Below are 22,384 nucleotides of genomic sequence, written 5' to 3' on the forward strand. Positions count from 1 at the left end.
AACTTTGCTTCAATGGAGCCTTGGCTGCGGGAAGGGAAGAGAGAGATAGAGAGAAAGGAGAGAGGGGTGGAGAAGCAGATGGGCGCGTCTCCTGTGTGTCCAGGGTGGGAACCAAACCCTGAACTTCCACACACAGGGTCAACATTCTACCACTGAGCCAACTGGCCAGGGCCAACAGATAGGCAAAATTTTAATAAAGAATTTAGGAGGCCCTGGCCGGTTGGCTCAGCGGTAGAGCGTCGGCCTGGCGTGCAGGAGTCCTGGGTTTGATTCCCAGCCAGGGCACACAGGAGAAGCACCCATCTGCTTCTCCACCCCTCCCCCTCTCCTTCCTCTCTGTCTCTCTCTTCCCCTCCCGCAGCGGAGGCTCCATTGGAGCAAAGATGGCCTGGGCACTGGGGATGGCCCTGTGGCCTCTGCCTCAGGCGCTAGAATGGCTCTGGATGCAACAGAGCGACGCCCCAGAGGGGCAGAACATCGCCCCCTGGTGGGCATGCCGGGTGGATCCCGGTCGGGTGCATGCAGGAGTCTGTCTGACTGCCTCCCTGTTTCCAGCTTCGGAAAAATGAAAAAAAAAAATTTAGGAATGTATGCATAGGTAATAAAGCTACAAATAAGAGCAAGGTAGTAACAGTAAGAAAAGTACATAGTCAGAATGTTGTTTCCATTGGGCATTGGGAGCAGCAAGGGTTTTGAGTGGGCAAAGGTAGAAGAAAGCTTCCAAAGTGCTGGCAATGTCCTTTTTCTTAAACATTAAAAAATTTTTTTTCCAAACATTTTTAGTTTAGAAAATTAAATTTAATTGAGTGACATTGATCAATAAGAGTACATAGGTTTAACGTAAACATTTCTATAACATTTTGTAATGCTAGTGGTCATGGCCAGGCTGGTTCACATTGGATTTGGGCAGATGGTAGAGGGACTGCGAGCTGGAAAGTGGTGGGATATTCCATTTATTAGATTCTCTCAACAGTGGGTTAGCAAACAGGCAGGGAAAATCAATTTTCATGGCAGCAGGTGAATGAACAGCAAAAGGCCCCTCAAGTGACTGGCAGGCAATCCACTCAAGAGAAAGCACCCATAGCCTTATATAGGCTATACAAACATGGCTTTTCCATGTGCTCATGCACTAAGCATGCGAAGTACAAGTGAGCAAGACTAACACAGCTGTTTTCCTTACACATTTGAACTGTTGATTATGTTGTGTGCCCATCACAAACATTGAGGAATTGACGTGGATTTTTAGTTCATGATAATTCATTGATATTTTGTGTATTTTTCTATTTATGTATTATATTTTACAATTAATATATTATTTTTTGTGTATGAGAGAGAGACAGACAGACAGAGACACACAGGAAGGGAGAGAGATGAGAAGCATCAACTTGTAGTTTTGGCATTTTAGTTGTTCATTAATTGCTTTCTTATATGTGCTTTTATGGGCGGCGGGGAGCTCCAGCTGAGCCATTGACCCTTTGCTCAAGCCAGTGACCTTGGGCTTCAAGCTAGTGACCTTCGGGCTCAAGCAAGCGACCATGGGGTCATGTCTATGATCCCACATTTAAGCTAATGAGCCCGCGCTTAAGCTGGGTGAGCCTGCACTCAATACAGCGACCTCTGGGTTTCAAACCTGGGTTTTCAGTGTCCCAAGTTGATGCTCTATCCACTATGGCACTGCCTGGTCAGGCAACAATTAACAATTTCTATGTGGAGAAAGAAAAGAATCTACCAAAATCATGAGGATATTAAGTAGAAATGACCTTGGTAGTAGAATTCTAAGTAAACCCTAAACTCTCTTCTTTCCAAACTGGCTGTTTGCTTTCCACTTCTTTCTGAAATGCTATATGTAATTTTATCAATTATAGCTTTGTTCTTGTATACTAAATACCTTATGCAAAAACGCAAATACATCTGGTAATTTGAAGGGGCTGTCATCACAGGTCTCTTGTTTCCAGAATTCTAACAAGTTCTACAATAATTCACTTTCATTTTACAGGTTAAATAGTCTTTTCTGACCTAGATAAGAACTTGACTGCCATTTACAACATTGTCTCTGTAGAGATTCAATTCAGATTTAAATTCCAAAACAAAGCATTATTATATGATCTATTTGCCATTTGGGAAATGCTAATTCAGTGACTAGCATTATATAAGGGAGAATTGATCAGATTTAGCTTTGGGTTAACTGGGCTAAAGTTTTGGTTCTACTAATTAATGTGATAAAAATTATTAGTTTGTGAGACTCAGTACATTCATATGTAAAATGTGAGTAAAAATACCTATCCCCAAAAGATGTTATGAGGCTCAAATGATATAAAGCACTATATAAATATAAAAAATAAAGATTTAAATTCACAAGAGAGGAAGGAAAATTGGATGTAAGAGATAAAACAGGCTAATAAGAATGTCATAAGACTAAATCATTGTTTAGCTGGTATTCCCACTCTTATTGTTTTGAGCAACTGCCTCATAATTGAATATTTCCCTATCATTCTCAGAGGCTCAGAAAATACACACAGAATACTTCTCACTTAACTTTTGAAAACCTCTGTGAATTCATCATCCGTATTTGCATCTTAACTCCTGATCTGTAATTTCCACAAGAGAAGAGAAAGTGCCTGGCATATAATCAACTACAAATATTTGTTGAATTTGTTTAAAACTCTTCTTGAACTTCCTATATCTACAACCTGAACCACATCTTGAGATAGAATGATCTGTATATGTCCTATCTGCTCGATAAATTGTGTACTTTTATTTCTTCTATGACAATATCATATGATTTAGAATATTCTCCCTATATTTAAGATATAAGAAAGGTGACCCACATTATTCAATATGGGGCACACAGTACCTCCACTTTGTCCTTGCCACCCAGGGCAAGTGGCAGTGCAATAGACATTGAGAAGCTGGATAATACTGGAAGCCACACACATACCTTCTTTGTAAGTAAAACTTATCCTTTCCAGCAAGAGCAGTTGTTGTATAACTATGTATAATAAAATAAAAATATTTAGGTTTTTTCATTCCTTTTAAATTTCTGTTTCAAAGTATCTGGTGTAAATAATTTTAAACCCATACATATATCTTTGGAATGGCTTAAGATGCTCTTGTCCCTCACTGTGACTGTGAGAAAGAATGGTGGTGATAAATTGTGGCTCAGAATCTCTGAAGTAGAGATAATATCAGGAATTGAATTAGCTATGTAGGGTATTGGGCTTTTGTCTGGCAAACCATGTGGACAAATAAAATAATCAATAGGACATGCCCCAGTGGCCCATCCTCCTGGGAATTTTTGAGATGTATTTGTGGAGATATTCTTAGAGATCCTTCAATAAGCTATTTAATTTACAATTTAAATTTAAATCAGAGAAGTACTTAACTCTTGGATCCTGGCTTTTGGTACTACATTATTCAAAAAAAAGAAATGTATTATCTGGATTTTTAAAATTATAATTATATTTTTTATAGCAAAGAATAACCTCAAGATATTTATTACTTTCTCCAATACTGGATAATTTACCTTTTAGCTAAGGAATGAGAGGGAACTGAGAGAGGGTGTAAACAGAGCTGCCTTTTGGATAGTTATAGTTTTAGTATCTTTCCTAGAGGTTTTTATTTTCTTCTTTTGTTCACACTGATGAAGAAATAACCTGGTGTGGTTCTACTGTTTTGGGTCTACAGGGTCAGGATAGCTTGTAGATAGAAACATAGTTGGTTTCATGGTGACCCAAAATTATCCTGGACTTCAAAGAACTTCCTCTTCTCTCTGCATGAAGAACTCTTTAAAGAAGTTCTTTTTCCTTTTACAAGGTGAATGCTTCAAAGCACGTGGGAGGAGTATTTCCTTCTCAGTGTTTACCTTTCAGAGGTGAGGAGTTCATAGACATTTCCCTGTTTGTACAGTAGAATCTAATCGTTGGCTTTGAGGCAAAGGCTCTCCTCACTGCTGTTCTGTCAGGAGTTTCCCGTGCTCATTTTTCACTTACTGATGCACTAAAGAAGCTGTGCCAGAAACCCGAAAAAAGCTGCCTTAAATTCCTCTGGAGTATATTTCTGTCAACGTTGTATGTCACTAAAAAAAGAACGCGGTTCTGTTTTCAAAGCCTTGCTTTCTTTCACAGGTTACAAAATGTTCACTGAGTGTCCAGAAATGACAGGCAAAGTGGATGAGTGGGAAAGTCCACATATTTTCTCACCAGACATGAGTGAAGAAAGACCATAAAACAAAGTAACAGATTTTAAGGCATCCACATGGATTTATACATTCAGATGGGTATTAGTTCCTTAGTTAGGAAAATGGGGGGAGGCTTCTGCAAGATACTCAACAACATGCATCATGGTACAAAAATCAAAACAGTTTGGGAAACATATTGACATTGCACTCAGATCTTGTGAGGTGTCATTTTATACCATTTGTGACATCATTTGGTCTGCCCTAGGGAGCTCCGTGAGTGTGAGAGCAGGATTGTACAGTGTTAGTTTGGACCATTATTTTCAGGAATAGAACAATGACTTGTACTTTATTAGAATTCAAAAAAAATTGCATTAATATGGAAAATTTCTAACTTTTGAGGAAATCTGGTTTTCAAAACAGCTAAATACACATTAAAATGTAATTTGGCAAGTGATTGATATTTGTAATATTATTCAGAAAAACAATAGATAAAAAATTAATGCCAAGAATTATACATCTATACTCTAATCATGATAAATAAAAGAATGCCACACCCAGAGAAAACCAAATGAAAGAAAACACTAAAGTGTTATTTTGGAATGGCTGTGAATGATTATTTATACACTATACAAGTTTATATTTGGAAAAATAATGAAGCAGATTTCTTGTGCAATGAATACACAATCTCTGCCTGAGGAACATTATAAGCAAGAAGATCAAAACTATTTTAAGCAATGGAACAATGCATGAAAACTGAGTAAAGATAGCTGCTGTTTATTGAAAAGCTATTATATGCCAAGCACATTGTTTCATGCTGCATTCAAATGGTCTTGAACTCAGACAATACTCTTCAAAGTGAACATTTTAATTTTAATTTTCACCTTGCAAAAATAAAAGTGTTAAAAGATAAAATGATATGTCCAAGGTCATACATGGTATATGGGATTGGGTGTAGGCTTTTTAAGTCTGAAGGCTTCATGTTCTTTCAGTGACATCAGAAAGCCTCCTCCTATGTCCAACCAGTCTTCTCACTGGCCAAAGGCAAATGCCTGCATTAGAGGCCTTTTGTCACCTGACCCCAGCTAACTGTCTTACATTACATCATCTCATCTCCAGTCAAACCAGTGATTCTGTATCTCCAGGCTCACTTTGTACACTTCCACATTCAGCCCCTTTCTGCACTGAGGGGGCCTCCAAGCTTGTCTATCTTGGTACAGCTGATTTAAGATATCCAAAACCATAAAAATCCCTGGACCTTGCCAGTTTGCTGGATTTGTGTCTACATTTTAACTTTTATTGATTCTGTTATTCATTGAGCATCTGCTTTTAGGCAGCTCTTATTTTCTATCATATCATAATTCAACTGGAATTTTTTTTCTTATGGTCAAGCATGTATATTTTATTTAGTTTTACACTTTTTGTAGTGTATCATAATGGTTAAGAGAATAGAACCTGGAGTCATAAAGTCAGTGGCTCCACCATGTTTTGACTGTGTGCCTTTGAACAAGTTAATAGTATTTAATTTCTCACATTGTAGTTTTCTCATCTGTAAACTGTGGCTAATAATACTATAAATTTATAGATTTGTTGGGAAGTAAACAACATAATAAATGTAAAGTAAGCATTGGTACATTTGTGAGACAATGAAAAACCCAATAAACATTATTATCATTAATCATAATATTCTTATTAACAAAAATAAGCACAGGAAACTATATAATAACCAGAGAGTGACCAAACTTAACTAAAAACATCACATGTCTATTCAAATCTGTTTAGATCTTTTCAACATGCATAAATATCTTTGTTTTATTAAAGAATAATTTACATTTATTTTTACATCTATATTACTTAACACAGTACTAAATGTTTATAAAGCACCTGATACAACATTAGCAAAATGCATATGAATCAATGTGACCACTCTCAAATGATAACCAAAGTAAGAAAAAGAAAAAGAAAAGAACAGATAAAAAAAACCCCAAGAAAATCAGAACTTTCAAAGTAACATTATGGTTGGTACTGGAGCACTCATAGACTTAAAAATTGAGGCAAACCTGTGCAAATAAACTTAACAATTATAACTGGTTTTTTTTAGTGCTATAGTCTTTTTAAACTAACAGTTCATTATGGAGTGAGTCACAAGGAAACAGGTGGGACTCAGCTGATTTACTTATTTACCTATTGGTCAGTAACTCACATACATATTTCTTGGGTCTTGGGTAATTATCATTTGTGACTGATGTTTCCATGCTAATATTCTAAAACATTTCCAAAGACTCAGAAGTTTAATGAGGCAAGCCCATTTCTTATGACCGTTACTGGAGAAAATAAATGACTTGACTATACACTAAGCCTCTGCATGTACTCTTAAGTGGTGCCCTAGTAGCTGAAATTCAGTTTCAGCCTCAAAATTTAATAAAGTTACAGGCAAAGCAATTCTGTTTTAGTGGCACTAAAGCAAAGATGCCCAGTGTCCCAAGAAGACAAGGAAATAGCTTTGAAATGTCTAGGCTCTCATCTTCCCCCTGCAGTTGGATCTGTGTGGGTACATTCTGCTTGAGGCTTATGCCTGAGGTTTGGCTCTGCAAATGGGAGAAGGAAGGTGACAAATTTAGGTTACAATCTTGAGTAACGAGGGCAATCAATCAACTCTCCTGGCTATTACTAGAAACAGTGAAGTTTTTAAAATACCAATTTGAATTGCAGGAGGTTCTTACAGTGATAGACATGCAAGGAGCCAGAAGCTACTGTGCCTTAACTCCTACATGTGTCTGAACTCCACTAGTTGTGGAACAGTCTTTCACATATGCAATTGTTATATTGTTCAGAATTGCTTCCACTATTCCTACTGATGAGCAGAATGCCAATAACATAATATGTGCAATGGTAAGCAATATACACACAATGCCTCAGTATGGAAAAATTCCACTGAAAAATGCCCCCTAAGCAGAAGACATGGGTTATTCTAATCAATAAGATGCAAATGCATACATATGTTGCCTACAGGAGACTCACTTCCGATCCTAAAACACACACAGTCTGAAAGCAAAGGGATGGAAAAAATATATCATGCAAATGAAAACAAAGAGTAAATCTGGGGTAGCAATACTTTTATCAGACAAAATTGACTTTAAAATAGGGCTATAATAAGAGACAAAGAAGGACCCAATAATTCAATTTCTGGAGATTTATCGGAACAAATCCAAAACACTAATTCAAAAAGATGTCAGTATTACTATGTTCATTGCAGAATTATTTATAATAACCAAGATATGAAAGAAGATGAATAGATGGATAAAGAAAGAAATTAAATCTTGCCATTTGTGACAACATGAATGGAGTTAGAGGGGATTATGCTAAGTAAAACAAGTTCAACAGAGTAAGACAAATACAAATGATTTCACTTATATGTGAAATCCAAAGAAAAAACAAATGAACAAATAAACAGAAACAGACTCATAGAAAAAAAAATTTTTTTTGGTTGCCAAATGGGAGGGTGTTGGGGGATGGGTGAAAAAAGGGAAAGGATTAAGATGTGCAAATTGCCAGTTATAAAAATAATCATGGGAATGTAAAGTACAGCATAAGAAATATAATCAATAGTATTGTAATAACTATATATGGTGTTAAATGGGCACTGGACTTAGAGTGATCATCTTATAAGTTATATAAATATGTAATACTGTATTTTACATTTGAAAATATTATAATATTGTATGTCAACTGTAATTGAAAGATAAAATAATTAAAAATAAATAAAATAAAAAGTATAAAAAGCTATGAAAAGACACAAATGATTTAATAAACCATGCCAGCTCATTCTCTCTTTAACTGGAGTGATCTTCCTATACTGAGAATTTGCATGACACCCATTCCATGATTTCTCATGTCTTCAGGACATGTTACTATGTTAATGTGGCATAGGAAATGTTCTCTTGGCTCTGACTACTTTTTACCTCTTCATCATCTGGAGTTTAATCTCTTCCACCCATCTGCTCTTCACCCTCTCTTCTCTTGTCTACTGATTACTGACAGGTCTCCTGTGTGCCCTTTTCCGGTGTGCCTCCAGGCCTTGATCAGTCTTGAGGACTTCTCTGTGTTAGCTGGTTCTTTGCCAAGCCCATTCCTTTCTCTTTGCATCAACTTCTTTCTGAAATACCCTTTTGGATGCCATCCCTCTGCAGTCTTTCCTGTGCACTCCTTCCTCTCAAGAATAATTTAGATTTTTCTCCCAGATATTCCTGTAGCTCTATTTCTTATAGAGATATAACTGACATATAACATTGTATTAATTTCAGGTGTACAACATAATGCTTTCATATTTGTATATATCACAACATGATTACCAGAATAAACTGAGTTAACATCCATCACCATACATAGTTTCAAATTTTTTTCTTGTGATGAGAATTTTTAAGATTTATTCTCTTAGGAACTTGCAAATATGCAATAGAGCTTTGTTAACTATAGCCACCATTCTGTACATCCCCAGGACTTCCTTCTCTTATCCAGGTGTTTCCACATTGGGAGCAGAGGGAACACTGCAGGGGCATGTGAGAGCCTGGGTGGGGTGATGGGGTGGGGCATCTCATTCAGGGAAAGTGGCAATAGTGAGATTAGGGAACGAAGAGCTCTCTCCCTCCCTGCACTCTCACTGGCACCTGCCCTTACCTCACCGAAACCATTTTGGGCAGTGAGTAGGGTGAAGAATGGGGGAGTGTGGGAACTCCCAATTAGTAAAGAACTTTTTAGAGCTGAGGTGAAAAAAAGAATAAACAAGGAGAAAAATGTTATTCTATAACAATGCAGGGAAATGGAGTGTTTCTATGTAGAGCCACATTTTTATGATGACATTTTCTGGAGTGTTACAAGTGAGGGGACAGATGAATAACTCACATTTTATAGGTTTATAACCTATAACCTAGGAAGTTTTTAAGTGCAGATGCCTAGACTTTACACTATGTTTTTGATTCAACAGGCAGTGGGGCCTAAAAATCTGAATGAAAAATAAATACCTTAGGTAATTCAAACATAGCTGGTTTATGTCCCAAACTTTGAAACACATTGACTCTTTCTGTTTTTGTGATGCAGAAGTAATTTTTTAGTCTAAAATAGTCAAATGACCAATGCTTTTTTTAATGTGTGAAGTTACTGTCTATTAATTAAATGATAGCATTTAATTTAGATGTTCTGGCAACAAAAGACCTATTTTTGCACATCTAAAGCAGATATCATTTATCTTATTGGTGAACATTCTATGGTAATGTTTGGCCTTTTCTACAAATAATTGGCATTGTGACATTCTTCTATCTTCATTTTTTAATAAATTAATATGATTTTTTTCTCCCTATTTCAGTTTCCTATTGAATCTGTTACTGCCTGTTAAATCAGGTTCCCTTCACGCAAAGACTGAGGCTGCTCTTGTTAGATTAAACATTCTTCTATCTGGCCCAGATTTCAGCTCATTTACTTAGTTATATCATTGGTTGGGTAGGAGAAATTGCCAGGATGTCACCCATTGGGAAAATCAATTCACGAGAGAAGAGCAAGTGTTATGCTTTTGGCTATAGAGCATCTCTTTCTTTCTTTGAGCATATCTGTCTCAGCACACCTGGGTATTCCTCCCCAGGGCTACGAAGAAGTTTGGATTGCCCTGTTCTTAATTAGCGACATCCTTTCCCCTTATATAACAGGTGAACATGACTCATTCTCTTGTATGTATTCCTAAGAGAGAGACACACTGAAAAAGGACACATTATTGCAAAGTGAAGAGGAGGCCAGTGGTGAAGTGCTTGAAAGATAATTCCTCTCTATTGTTCTAGGAGGTTTTTAAAACAAATGTTTCTTATAATATAATCTAACATCCACTAGGAGTTAGAAATGCTCTTGTTGTGTGAATTTAGATATTTCAAAGAAACATCCCTAACTTCTGATATTTAGTATCTCTAGCTTTGCCACTGGTTTAACTCAGTTGGTCTTTATCTATGTGTATGATATCTTATAAAGAACATAGCATATACAGGCTCCTTTGGGTCTATAAAGTTTCTGAAATTTGTGTATATGTATACACAAATCTGCCTTCGTGTGAGGAGTTCTTAAATTGTATAAGTTTCTCTGTGGAGTATATGATACCAAAAAAAAAGATGAAGAATCATTGAAATAATGGATCAACATGTTGGCCTATAAAAATTAATCCCATGTTGTGTAGCAATAGTTTTCAAGGGGACTCAGAGTTAATTTCCAAAGGAAGCTAAACTTAAAAAGGAAGATTCTTCCTCCACAGGAGACCTCTCATTAGAAAGAAGTGCAATATGTTTTCCACCCCTTGAGCCTAAGGGGCTATGTATCTCTGAATTAGATTCTGTGAAGTGGTCTGTGATCATCCACATGAACCAATTGCAGGGAGTTTAATTGTAATTAACTCTCACACTCAATTTTAAAATTTAACTTTTTAAAGCACATTTGACTATTGGTGAGTTTTTAAGAATTGAGAAAGAATCTGGATAGTAGAAAGATATAACACATAAAAATTTCCCCCACCCCTCTCCTATACTTATAAAGCTTTCTGATACAAGAATTCCTTATTCTAAAAATAATGCTATATTCAAATGAGAAGGTTATTGGCTCTTTTGTAAAGGAATAAAATTTCAGATGGATGTTGGATTTAAATGAGTGATTTTATATATCCCTTAAAAGTTTTTCATTATTATTTATTAGCTGAGTTTACTAAGTTTGGCCTTAACAAAATCATCTGGAATACCCTATAGAATTTAGGTTACGCTAAAACAACATGCTTCAGCATTTTTCTTATATCTAAATGGAAATAATAATACTATTTTTTGCATGGGATTCAAGTGAGAATATAATGCATAACCTAATCACAATGTTTAGAAATGAGCCTGCTTCATTTTGGTTCAATGTATATTTGCTATGATTATATTATAATATCCACCAAATTAAAAAATTGATAAATTAAAACAATGAAACACTTGAATTAACAGTTATCTTTCATGCTTTGTATTGGGTTTGAGTTTTTAACCCCTTGCCAGATTTCAGACAGAGTGACTTCTGGCTAAATAAATGTTGATTTCATATTTTTCTGGATTCTTTCTCCTAACCTTAGAGACTTAATCTGTCCTGAATTCAATTTCTTCAGAATTCTATTCCTTATAGTTCAGCAGTTTTTAAAAAATTGTCATCAGTATTGCTAAACATTTTGTGCTATTCTGTAAGCCATGATAAATTTTATACTTTTCAGATAACATTTGCATTTTCTTAAGGCTTCTTGGAAAATTTGTTTATTGGAAGAACAGACTTGACTGAGAGAAATTTGAGACACATTGATAAAGTTATTTTAAAGACCAATATGACTTTCTACCTTAGGACTTTGTAGAAACACTATTCTGACCACCCATGGAAATAATGACCACACACTGCAGAGACATAAGGGTCAGCTGTTAGCTCCAGTCTGCCTGGATTTTATATCCCAGGTCCAACTTACAAGCTGAGTAACCCTGAACAAATATTTATTTTCAAAGAGTGTAAATTGTCTCATCTCTAAAAAAAGAAGAAAAACATAGAGTACCTACATCAGAGGGTTTTTATAAGAATTAAAGCTAATATAACACAAAGCACTTAGAATAATAAGAGATGATGCATGTGCTTATATGTGTTTTGCTCTCATTATTTGTAGAACAATCCTAATTTCAGTTTTCTTTTCACAAAATACATTTCTAATCAGAAACTAATCTTTTGTCAAACCAAGTATCTTGATTCTGAGTTCAGATTTATCAGGACATTTTTCTATATGAAAGTTTGTTTTTGTTTTCATCTCTTGAATTCAGATGAAAAGCTTAGTTATAACTAAAGTCATTATAACTTTTACCCCAACATTATGCAATGCACTCATTATTCAATAAAGTATGGATACATTATAATCATTTTTTAATATAACAAAAATATTTGATACTGTGTTTCTTCATATCATCAGAATGGGCAATAAACAGATGTATTTCCACCTAACAGAAACTGATATTAGCTAAGAGTCTAATGGGGCTTTTTATAAAGCAATATCAGCATGAAAAGTAACAAGAGCAAACCAAATTCTCCTGACATTCTATTACATCTCAACATGGGTGCAACCAATTTCCTCAACTCACAAGTTTCTCTCTCAATTTATTTCTCCTATGCCTTTTCCCCTTGTCTTTCTTCTTCATTTAGAAAGATGAGACAAGTGAAGATAAATTACTTGCCTAACAGTTTAACTCAAATCAGATAAAACTATCCACTTATATGAAAATTGTACCACACCCCAAGTTTATGTCTCATCACAGCCTCTGAAACACTTCTATGCCTAAGTTGTCCACTTTCTCCTTTCTAAGGAATGCAAAAAATACTAGGTTTTTTTTGTAGTGTCTTATAACTATGACTTAATGAATTGAGCTACTGAAGTAATTTGTAACTAAATTCTGAAACCCATGATGGCATGTAACATAGCATGTTTCTAACAGGTATTAAATATTCACATGTGAAAAAGAAGGGCCATTGTGGTTACTCTATTTTGGGTTAAATTACAGACCTATCAATCTTAATGCTGCAGAGCATGAAATCAGGAAGTGTTTCTCCTTGTACAGAATATAGTATTGCACAGTTAGGTGTGTTTTGCAAGAAATGCTTCTGTATGGGAAGAAAAGATGGAAAGTAGAAGACACAACTACAATAAATTTAATCAACTTTCCAATTATGACTTTCGTGTAGCTCATATCATGGGTTTTTAATCTTTGCCCTGGGGCACTGAGACTGATGAATCACACTCAACGCTTTCTCATTTCTCTTATGTGGCTATCATTTACATTGTTCACATGTATCTTCGTGATAATATGACAACATAGAAATACCCAGTCCATAGTACGTGTACCTTAGATTTTTGGTAGTTGTTGTTCTTGTTGTTTTACTAACATGAGAGAGAAGAAAAGGATGAAAAAAGTAATTTGATGGCTAGCCTTTTAGCCAAGTATTTTGTAAAGATGGAAGATTAAATCTTATTACCAAACTGAGGAACTGATTTTTTTTTAATTTGTTTTGTTATTAGAGTTGTCAACTGATTGACTCATAGCTGGGCATCTTTTTGGGATAAAAACTGTTAGCACATTAAGTACAAAACCAGTCTTTTTATGACAATGCTTTTGGTGGCTGTTATTTAAAAGAATGACAAGAGAAGCTCCAGACCTAAGCTATCAAATACAGTCCAAGTGATTAACAAGCACTGAAATGTTGCTCATCTAAATTGACATACACTGTAAGTGTATATTAGCTATAAGATCTCACAGACTTAGTTTGAAAGATATCTCATTTATATATATATTGTATGGTAAAGTGATAATATTTTGGCTACATTGTATAAAATAAAATTCCATATTAAAATTAATGTATTTTTTTTTTTACTTTTTAAATGTGACTACCTAGAAAATTTAAATTTATACATGCAGCTCACATTTGTAACTTGCATCATATCTCTGTTGGACAGAGGCACTCTATTCCAAATGATCTAATTCAGCAGTTCGAAGTTCCAAGTTAACAATCTGAGCTGGAACAAGCACCAAAGAATGCTTCTAAACATGAGTACAAGTCAGAACATCATCTGTATTCTTGTATCTGGAGAGGAACAGAGTGACTTACTCCAAAGGACTTCCTTGGTGAAAGTGGTTCACATTTTCCAGATGTCACCTGTTGAATATGCACATAATCAGAAAGACTGATTTTTTTAAAATTAAAATTCTGGAGGCAACATAACTCTGGTGAAGATATGAGTCTTCCTGACATGCAATGCCATTAGCTCATGGTAAGAGAATTGCTTGGAGGCGATCATTAGACAATGATGAATTGAGGGTGTGTATGTCTCTATGTGCGTGTGTGTGTGTGTGTGTGTGTTTGTGTGAGTGTACTCAGGTGTGCCTGAGATTCCTTGTAAATACTCCACAGATAAAAAAAAATCAGGGGATTTATCCATTAAGTATTGACACTGAAAGTCATTTTTAAAAGTGATACAAAGTGGGATAACTAAGGACTCATTTGAATATTAAGATTCAATAATCAGGTAACTTAAGTTATATTATATTGAAATAATTTTTAAATTAACGTTTGATTGTCAGAGTTCAACTGAAGTTGAACAATTAACTGGAATCATTTTTTAAACATTGATGCAAATATTATGTAATACCTAGATTTGGAATGCCAATCAATCAAGTGATATTTGACCGATACAATGGGCAAGGACGTCAGATATGATGGCAATTTTAGGCGATTACATTAACTAGTCAAGATTTTATGTTCAACATCATTTAAAATGCCCATGAGAAAATTCTTACACAGATTATATCCCATAGAACTTTAGAAAGTTTAATAATCAATATTCCTTTATAACTTTCAACTTGTACCTGTTTTAAAGATTTAATAGGTGACTCTTATGTTTTTCCATAAACTCCCCTGAATTTCTTTACCATAAGTTTTGAAGTTTTGATTGCTATTTGGGAGGAGATTAAAACCTTACCATAAAACACTAATAGTAAAAAAAAAAAAAGGAAAGATACACGGCATAAAAGCAAAAATCCTGAGCAATGGACAGACTTTGGGAGCTGTGAGTTCTAATTGCAGTTTGATGGTAGATGCAATAGTTCATTATTTTTCTTATCTATAAAAGGTTGATAAACTTTGTTATCTAATTCATGGGGCTTTTGTGAAAGAGAAATATTAATAACAAAGCCTCAAAATATCAAAGCATTTAGCACAAATAAAAGTTCTATATAAGCCAGCAGAAAAGCAGTGTTTGATGAAATGAGAGGTTTTGCACCTCTGATTTATGCTCCAGTAAGATGTAAGATACTGTCAGAGGAGGTTATTAAAGAGAGTCAAGAATCATTACTTCTGGAGTTGACATAATTATGAGTGAATTCAGAGAAGAAAAGTCTACTTTAACTGTCAAAAATTAGTTGAGAGAAAACCATTCTCCCCACCCAAGTTATATACATTAGAGACTGATACATAGTTTTTGATTTTTAATTATAAATAATAATGATAGTAATATGTTTCATGGTCCAAAATCCCAATAGATTCAGTAATACAAGATACTAGTATATTGCAGTATGGTAAGAATAGAAACTGTAAAAAATGTTCTAACATGATGCTATAAAATATTTATGCTTTACTGGAAACTCATGAATAAAGACTGAGAGACAACTAGGGAAAACAATATAGCAACCAACTAAGCAATTATAACTGAATTTATAGCATGGACTGACATTGTACAAAAATTGTGAGCAGTTCTGATTTAGACAAGGAATCATGGCGTAAGGCCATTAAAAAGTACAAAATAGCACATAAGTAAATATAAACTAGTGTAGAAATATCAAATGGTGTGATACAAAAATGGGGAGAATGTAATGTAGGAGAAGTGAGAATAACATTTAAAAGACCCAAGGTAAGAGAGAATGTGATGAGATTCAGGAACTGAAGAAAGCTCAGCCTTGGCTCTGTGCTTAGTGGGAGAGTGGCACAGGGGAGCGCAAAGTGTCTTAGAATCAGAATTCCTGGATACGAGATCAGGCTTTTGTTCTGAGACTTGGTAAAGCTTTGGGCAGAGATCTCTTCACCAAGCCTAAGTTTCATCATTGGTACAATAGGAAAAGTAAAAGTCTTCCCTGCCCACTTTAAATTTAAATTTTGGGATCAAACTAGGTGATAAGTAGTTGAAGTGGCAGAGCTAGCTAATGAAAGGAATGGAAAGAAGCTCAGGGCTGCAGGGGCAGAAGCGATACAGTGGTAAACAGTAAGACACTGGAGAGTGGATATGGGCCAGGTCTTGTAGAGCTCTGGATGTCCTGCGATGGAAGTCACACATTGTCTTGTCTTGGCAATTACAGGGAAGCATTAAAAAATAAAATCAAGCTGGGAGAGGACATAATTGGATTTGCATTTTGCTATTTACAAGGACCACATGCCCAGCAGGTTAGAGGGTAGGCGACAGATAGGTTAGAACAATGGGTGAGAGATCAGTAAACTGGTCATTGCAACAATTTCAGTGAGAACATGAATTGAAGCAATTACATTTGTGACATACAGGGGAGGATGACCATATGAGCTCTTCTCAGGGAAGCAAAGGTTAAAAGTGGATGCAGTAGTGAAATTGGGGCACCTATCATGCCCCAAACTTTTGTGTGGACAGGTTGATGAATACAAGAGAAGCACACTTGCAGGAAGGGAGAGATAATGATTGCTATTTGGAACTTGTTAGGTTTGAGGGATAATAATTTTAGTGGAAGAGTAGATATAGGTGTCAGTCTGTGAAGTAGCCTACACTCAAGATTCTATAGAATGCATTGCATTTTAGCATGACAAAAAAGGCCTGAAACCTTCACACATTGCTGGTGGGAATGCAAAATGGTGCAATCACTTTGGAAAACAGCTTGTCAGTTCCTCAAAATGTTTAATATAGAGTTGCCAGTGATCCAGAAATTCCTCCCTTATGTGTCTGCCCAAGAGAAATGAAAACATATATCTACACAAAATCTTATACCCAAATGTTTATAGCAGCATTATTAATAATAGTTAAAAATAAAAACAACTCCAATGTCCATCAGCATAAAGAAGCAAAGTGAGTTATATCTACTCCATGCAGTATTATCCAGCGATAAAAAAAAAAAGAATGTATGTTACAACATAGATGGACCTTGGAAACATTATGTCAAGTGAAAGGAGCAGTCATAAAAGAACATATATGATATGACTTCATTTAGATGAAATGTCCAGAATAGGCAAATTCACAGAGACAGAGAGTAGACTTGTGGTTGCCTAGGACTGGGAGGTGGGAGAAAATGGAGAGGGCTGCTAATGGGTTTGAGTTTTTTGTGATGATAAAAGTGCTTTAAAGCTGATGATAGCCTGACCTGTGGTGGCTCAGTGGATAAAGCGTTGACCTGAAGTACTGAGGTCACCAGTTCAAATCCTTGGGCCTGCCTGGTCAAGGCACATACAGGGAACAACTACACTGAGTTAAAGCTGATTATGATAATGCTGGCACAACTCTGTATATAAACATACAGAACTGTATACTTTAAATTGTGAGTTTTAGAGTATGAATTATATTTCAATAGAGCTTTTAAAAAAATAAAGGCCAATTAAAATATTGTGTATTATGTAAAACATCTTCCATTAATGTAATAGATAATACTAGGTTAAAAAACCCAAAAAATAAAATGAAAAAAGAAAAGGCCACTGCTATATAGGTAGGTAGGTGCATGATTCCTTTGCCTTCTATTTAGCTCAGGCAGTAAAAACACATGATTCAGGTGAGGGGACTTTTGCTTTTGTCAACACGACAGTTTACTCTAATAGGCAGACCTTCCAGCTCTAATATATAAAAATGCTGAATAAAATTCAACAAAGCATTTTTAAGATGTCAACTGAGTTTACAGAAAAGACAAGAATCCTTTAGGGGTCAGATGTTGGAACTAAAAGTGTTGTTTAAGCGGGTGAGCAACCTAGGAGGGCTGGTTCCAATAACAACGTAGGGATGGATTTTACTGCCTTTACTAGGTGGCAGGTTAGACCTTGTGAAGAGGGAGCTGTAATGCAAGCCCAGCTTAGAGCCAGATTTCTGAAGGACTACACACATAGAAAAAAAATCTACTCACTAACATGAAACAAAAAGATACATAAATCTTAACTCTTGTTTTCTAGACAGAGCCAAGTTCTCTTGTAAGCAATCAGAATGCCAGTCTTATTCCTTCAGTAAGATTGAATTTTGGATAACTTGCTGAGAAATTACCATAAAATTGGTTCAAAGCCAGTGCTATTCCTGGGACATCTGGAAGAATCAGACCCAAAATAGCTCTAGAAGGACCCTCCCCAATCTAGGCAGTTGGGATTTACTGCAGAACAAAATCCTACTGAAGATGAGCTTACAAACAATGAAACAGACACAAAAAACCAGTCCCTTCCAATCAAGAGTCTATCCATTCAACAAACAAGAATATTACTTCTTTACTTCTGAGAACTTGACATAGTAAAATCATATTAGAGAGAAAGTGTACAATAGAAATCTTCAAAGTGATGAACTGTTAGGCAGATTAAAGATTAGAGGCATACATTTTAACATAGATCTTTTAAAAAGTATTGAATCTTTTCCTCCCCTTTTTCTTTCTCTCTCTCTTCCCCTCCCTCAGCCATGGCTTGATTGCTCTGAGTGCATCACCGTGGTGCCGAGGATGGCTTTATGGTGCTGCTACCTCAGGCACTAAAAAGAGCTGGGTTGCAGCATGGCCCCAGATGGGGGTTGCCAGGTGGATCCCAGTTGGGTCACATGTAGGAGTCTGTTTCTCTGTCTCCCCTCCTCTCACTTGGAAAAGAAAGGAAAAAAAAGTATTGACTCTTAAAAAATCATATTCTTCAGCACGTTACCATCTATTTATAGAGAGAAGAATAATAATGGAAATTAGGATAAAAATAATAAAATGAAATAGTAACAGATTCTTTTGTGGGCTGAAGATGCTAGCAGGCCATGACCTAAGACACTATTGTATAAAAGAAGTACACAGGCTTTAGCCAGGTGGTTTCTGTTTAGACTTCAATGCTGCCACCTAATTAACTGGGTCCTTGGTTAAACAAGTTACTTAATCATTCTGTGCCTCAGTTTTCTCATTTCTAAATGACAGTTAACCACAGTACCTCCCTCACAAGAGTATGGTGAAAATAAAGTGCTTGCCACACGCCTTTAGTAATTGCAGTGGCTGCTGGGAAGTGCTGCCCAGACTCTCCCCAGGATTGGAGGACTTCCTCTCCAGCTGCTAGGAGTGCTGCAGACAGGAAGCCCTAAGTGGGCAGCCCCTTTCAAGAACTACCTCATTTGAAGACAGAGGCTTCATTCAAAGTTACACTTACTTCTTGGGATGGCCTGGATCTAATTCGTGAGATTGAAATGGGCTGACTTCTGTTCGTGGTGGAGATTCCTGTGCGGAAGCAGCTTCACTCTGCTTGCCACGGGGAGGCGCCACAGCTCAACTTCTCACCCTGCTCCCTCCTGCTTCTTTCTCTTCCATTCCACAAAAGTTGAACTCAAGAGTTCTCCCTAATAATGTTTCTGCAATCTAATCTCTGCCTCAGGTAATCTCTGCTTTCTAGGAAGCCCAACACGTGGCAGCTGTTACTAGAGTATGAGACATATGGTTAATTCAATTCTCTAAACCTAAGATCCAAACTTTTACAAAACTATGTAAAGTGAGGGAGAAAAGAGAAAATAAGACAGGAAAATGCAGGGAAAGAGCAAGCCACTAAAAAAGAACTAACCAGAACTTTTGATATATATATATATATATATATATATATATCCATGACATTAATTAATACCCAGTAAGCGAAATAAACAATGACCTAGATGCAGCTGAAGAAAGAAATTAACTGGAAGAGAATAAATATATTACCCAGAATGTAGCACAGAGAGTTAGAAAATTTTAAGAGGCATGAGAAAAGAAGAAACTCTGATATGTGTCTGTAAGAAAAATAGTTCCAAAAAAAAAAGACTAGAGAATGGGAAAGAAAAAATACTGAAAGATAATGGCAATAACTTTTCCAAAGTGATGAGAGTTACAAATCTTTAGAATAAAGAAACACAGCAAGTCCCATGAAAATACATAAAATGCCCTGGGCCATCTAAGGGTTAAGCTGTAGCACACCAACAAATAGATCTTACAAGCACTTTGAAGGAAAAGATTCATCTAAAAAAGTTAAATAATTATACTGACAACAGACATCTCAAAAGTAACAGTTCAGAAAACAGCAGAAAGACCACTTTGTCGATTTCAGAAAAAATTACTGTCAGCTCAAAATTCTATATCTAGCGATTCTATTTTTTCAAGACTGAGGGAAAAGAAAGACTTTCTCAGACTGAGAGACTACTTGCAGGCCCACCTCAAAGGTCTATTAAGAATGATTTTGGTAGGCCCTGGCTGGTTGGCTCAGTGGTAGAGCGTCGGCCTGGTGTGCGGAAGTCCCGGGTTCGATTCCCGGCCAGGGCACACAGGAGAAGCGCCCATCTGCTTCTCCACCCCTCCCCCTCTCTTTCCTCTCTGTATCTCTCTTCCCCTCCCGCAGCCGAGGCTCCATTGGAGCAAAGATGGCCCGGGCCCTGGGGAGGGCTCCTTGGCCTCTGCCCCAGGCGCTAGAGTGGCTCTGGTTGCAACAGAGTGACCCCCCCCCCCCGAGGGGCAGAGCGTCGCCCCCTGGTGGGCGTGCCGGGTGGATCCTGGTCGGGCGCATGCGGGAGTCTGTCTGACTGCCTCTCCCTGTTTCCAGCTTCAGAAAAATACAAAAAAAAAAAAAAAGAATGATTTTGGGAAGAAATTTAACTGAGAAAAGAGTTGTGGGCTGACATGCACTAAGTAATTTCGATCAAAGAAATTGGTTCTCATATAGGTAAATTTAAATGTGCTAACTATAAAACCAATAATGATAAAACAGCATAAAATAACAATAGTAGCAGCAACAATTACAATAATCATGACTTATTTCAGAGGGTTAAAATTAAATAAAGACAAATAGACCAATGTAAAAAGAAAAGAGAAGATAGAAGCAAAATATATGTAAAATATTTATATTATATATATTGCTTATATATTTATATATACTGCTTATATGTATATATATCATACACATACATACCTATATGTATATATGTGTGCATACATCATACCCATGCACACATGTAATATATAACATATGTATATATATATACATATGTGTGTATGATAGATATGTGTAATATATATAGTATAGATGAGTTTTTAGTATATGACACAGAGACTATTACAAATTATTAAGGAATAGCTAGACTATTTAAGTAGTTTTGGGATAATTAAAATAGAGAAACATCTCTACCTTACAATTAAAGACCTAAATATGAAAAAACAAAGCTTTAAAAGAAACTTAGGTAAGACCATGTTTATGATATTGTGTGAGGAAACAAATTCTCGAGCAAGATTCACAAATTAAAAAAAAATATTTTAAAACTATTGAGATAATTGAACCATTCATCTTGCTACAAACTTAAAAATGTCCTAGCGTGCGGAGGACCCGGGTTTGATTCCCGGCCAGGGCACACAGGAGAAGCGCCCATTTGCTTCTCCACCCCTCCGCCGTGCTTTCCTTTCTGTCTCTCTCTTCCCCTCCTGCAGCTAAGGCTCCATTGGAGCAAAGATGGCCCGGGCGCTGGGGATGGCTCTGTGGCCTCTGCCTCAGGCACTAGAGTGGCTCTGGTCGCAACATGGCGACGCCCCGGAGGGGCAGAGCATCGCCCCCTGGTGGGCAGAGCGTCGCCCCATGGTGGGCGTGCCGGGTGGATCCCGGTCGGGCGCATGCGGGAGTCTGTCTGACTGTCTCTCCCTGTTTCCAGCTTCAGAAAAATGGAAAAAAAAATACTAAAAAAAAAAAAAAAAAATGTCAGCAACAGCTTAAAGGAGAGAAAAACTGAACAGCTAATAAACAAATTAAATTATGTTCATTTTCTACATTAACCAGAAAAATGTAAACTAAAACATGCCATTCTTTACACACACCACATTGGCAACCTCAGAAAAGTCTGGCAATTTCAAGTGTTGTTGTGTATATGGTGAAAGAGATTGCCTCTTGTGTTTGAAAGGGCTGTACATTAACACCTAAGAGATCAATTTTGCAATACACAGTTAAGTGGAAGATGTATATAATTTTTCTTTTTGCCTCAAATTTTACTGCTAGTTATTTTCCAAAGAAAAATGCTAAGAAATATACAGAAGAAGATATGTAAAATCTTAAGTATTGCAGAGTAATAAGCAATAGCAAAGAAAGAAAGAGACATCTAATTGTCCATCAATGGTGGAAGCTTCATTTTATAATCCTACACAGGGTGAAAATATATACAATAGCCCTACATGAATTAATAGGGAGAATTGTAAAAAACATGATGTCAAGTGGAAAAAAGAAAGTTTTGTAAAGAATATGTATGATTTGATGCTCTTATATAAGTTTTCTAACCTAGTAAACCATCTAGTGTGCTGTTTGTGAACTTATACCTGATAAAAATAAAAAAAGAATGGAATAGATAACTCTCTGTCCTAGTTATCTGGACCTGGGAGAGGGGTAAATGGGTGTGGGTGTGGATTTCTATAATTTCTTTACCTC

The 22,384-nt window shown here is 36.3% G+C and overlaps 1 non-coding gene across 1 annotated transcript; it reads left to right on the forward strand.

The window, feature by feature from the left end:
* The first annotated feature begins 20,171 nt into the window (after positions 1-20,171).
* Positions 20,172-20,247, forward strand: TRNAT-GGU (transfer RNA threonine (anticodon GGU)). The gene has a single exon. It is a non-coding gene; the product is annotated as a tRNA-Thr (tRNA).
* Positions 20,248-22,384: the final 2,137 nt, after the last annotated feature.

Source organism: Saccopteryx bilineata, chromosome 5 (genome assembly GCF_036850765.1).
Source record: "Saccopteryx bilineata isolate mSacBil1 chromosome 5, mSacBil1_pri_phased_curated, whole genome shotgun sequence".
NCBI lineage: Eukaryota > Metazoa > Chordata > Mammalia > Chiroptera > Emballonuridae > Saccopteryx > Saccopteryx bilineata.